General features: G+C 50.8%; 1 protein-coding gene across 4 annotated transcripts in view; it reads right to left on the bottom strand.

Annotated features, from left to right (window-relative positions):
- Nucleotides 1–2729, bottom strand: part of LOC107265464 — a 48785-nt gene that overhangs the window by 30055 nt on the left and 16001 nt on the right. Inside the window, exon 1 of one of the 4 annotated variants that reach the window (XM_025082722.1) lies at nt 1829–1950. The exons of the other annotated variants lie outside the window; for them this stretch is intronic. The gene's annotated coding sequence lies outside the window, so the exon portion shown is untranslated. Of the gene's footprint in view, nt 1–1828; nt 1951–2729 lie in introns of those variants that run through there. 4 annotated transcript variants of the gene reach the window in all.

Below are 2729 nucleotides of genomic sequence, written 5' to 3'. Positions count from 1 at the left end.
CCCTTCCAGCGAACGCGGTCCTCTACCTCCGCCGCCGCTGGTTCTGCATCCACCACCTCCACCACCCACCTCCACCTCCCTCGCGTAAAAAACCCACTGCTCTGCAAGAGGAAAGAAGAGGGTTGGTTACAAAATGCGAGCTGCGCGCGGCCGAAATATGAAACGCGATGCTGAACCTTGAAAATATTTTTTGCTTCGCGCATCCCATATATATATGTATACATATATATATATATATATATATATATATATATATATATATATTCATATAGAGTGTATCACGGTTTGGTGTCGATCGATTCGCCAGCGATCGGCACAGCTGGTTTTCTATTACAGCACCGTTACCCAAGTGCGTGTCACTTGGCGTGTGTGATAGATACCGCGTGACGTTGGCGGTGTTCACGTCGGCGTGAACTCAACGAACGTATGCGTAGCGTAGGTTCAAAACACACGTGTCTCTATAGTATAGTCTCCCTGTGATGCCGACTTGCCGTTAGGTATAGTCTGCGTGTACTCGCTCTTGTTTACTCTCACTCTATCTCTCTCTTACTCTCTACAAGTAGCTACAAGTCGAGCTCTTCCTCTCTCTCTCTCTCTGTCTCTCTCTCTCCTTTGCTCTTTCGCACTCGCCCGGTCTCTACGCGCATCCTCGACTGATCTCCCCACCAGAGAAAGAGTGAGTGAGTGAGTGAGTGAGTGAGTGAGAAAGAGAGAGAGAGAGAGTGAGAGAGAGAGAGAGAGAGAGAGAGAGAGAGAGACTAGCGTGTGTGCTCTCTCACACCAACTCCCTTACGGCCTCACGGTCTCCGACCCGTTCCATTCAGCCACCCGCACGATCATCAACGCCACGCTACTCTGGCTGCTCACATACGCCCGGCATACGTGGATACGTTCGCCGAGCCTTCGCCTAACCTAAACTGTACGAAAGGCGCGTACTCGTACGGCTGTCACGCGAACGCGTGTGTTCGGTTTGAATTTTGCGACGTATCAGACGTCCATTGATCCCCGTGGAGGCATCGCTGCAGCTACGATCGTCCTCGCGCATGAGAAGTCGTTCTTCTTCTTCTTCTATCAGTTTTTTTTCTCTTTTGTTTCAGAAATCAAATGTAATCGCGGATCCAGCATAGGCGTCGGACAGGTTCTACGCGCGAGTGACAATTGCCATGTAAGCCACATGGGAATAGAGAAACGTAACGCGAAATAACGAATTGACAGAAAGTGCGTAGCCCATGATAACGAGGAGGTTAAATTCGTCGATCTAAAATCAATGAGAAATCTCGAATCGCAATGGGAATCGAATCGAAAGAGAATTTCGCGAGAGCATCAGTAACGTGGTTGCCCGATAATGCCGACGGATTTGTGTACGTAGGTATATGCATATCTTTACGTGGTCGCGCGTGTGAACCTATACGTGCAATGGGTTTAGAAAGGAAGAGAAAGAGAGGATGACGAGGGACCGAGTAGAAGAAAAATGTACCGACTGCAGCGTAAACGCTGTGAGCCGTGTACTCGAGTTTAGCGCGGACACGAACCGTGCGCTCTACGTTATCGACGGTCCTTCCTCGAAAGCGTTAATTCGAAGTTAGTTTAAACACGCCCAGCGACTCGGGTGTCTTTGATAAGGCGCGCAGCCAAGAGGCTGTAACCCGTAACAATCGAGTCCAGTTACCGTGGAACTGGTCGACAATTCTTGTTAATCCTCGCAACAGTTGAAAAAAAAACGTCCCGTAAATGTTTACGCGCCACGATGCATTTGATTCTGTGAAGTTAGCACAGAGACACCGCATGAGCGTCCTACCTTAAAAAATTGTCTTATTCATGGACTGACCAAAGAGTGCAAAATTATCCAAGAAACTGCGCACCTCTTGGCTATCCCGTAGCGACGGGTATACGACGGTGCACGTATAGAAAACGTTGCTGCCACGCGTACGACGTATAGCGTCTCGCCGTCTCAGCAGATGACGAGCGAGTCGTCACTCTAGCGATACCCGCAACGTGACAGCCGGCGTTCCTCGTTCTCCCTGCGTGTATTTGGACTCCGAGGATATCTGCTCTCCTTCCGAGCTTCCTCTTCGGACGCCGCCGTGCGTTTACTCGCAAGTCAGCGATTCCCCAGTCACACACGTCACACACTGAGTATTATGCACAAACACACGTGATTCCACGCACGCGACGGAAGAACGCGTAGCACGACGCGCAACTCGCAAGTCTCGTTTCTAGCGCGCGACGGTCGGACACTGAGACGCGACGAATTTGTCGAAAAGTTTTATTATCGCGACCAGCACGACGACGAGGACAACGCATCGTCGTCGACGTGAACGAGGACGGAGGACGAGGACGTCCCGAGTAGACGGAGACGCGTTCGCGTATTCCAAGGGGAGGCGTGCGAAGATCGTGTTACGAGAATGAGGAAGGAATATGAGGAAAGAAGGCGCAGGGCACGCGAGGCGCTGTAGACGACACTGCCGGTCCGCCTGCTTTCCTCGGGAATTCTGTTATAGATTAAAATTTTTTACAGGGAAGATATTGATTGTTGCTTTTTATTAATGTAACATTAAAGTGGCGTGGTCGGTGGGGGAAGACGCGCGGAAAGCGGCCCCGGTGGGAGGGAGAGCTCACGCGGTGGTAGAAGGAGGTGGTGCTGGAGTGAACTGTGGAAGGGCGAAAGGGTGAGAAAATACACGTATAACCAAAGAGAGAGAGAGAGAGAGAGAAAGGAACGGGGGGGG

This window comes from Cephus cinctus, unplaced genomic scaffold (assembly GCF_000341935.2).
Source record: "Cephus cinctus unplaced genomic scaffold, Ccin1 Ccin1_scaffold0225, whole genome shotgun sequence".
NCBI classification, from domain to species: Eukaryota; Metazoa; Arthropoda; class Insecta; order Hymenoptera; family Cephidae; genus Cephus; species Cephus cinctus.
The sequence above is the reverse complement of the archived record's forward strand: the minus strand, read 5'-3'. Positions and strand labels throughout refer to the sequence as shown.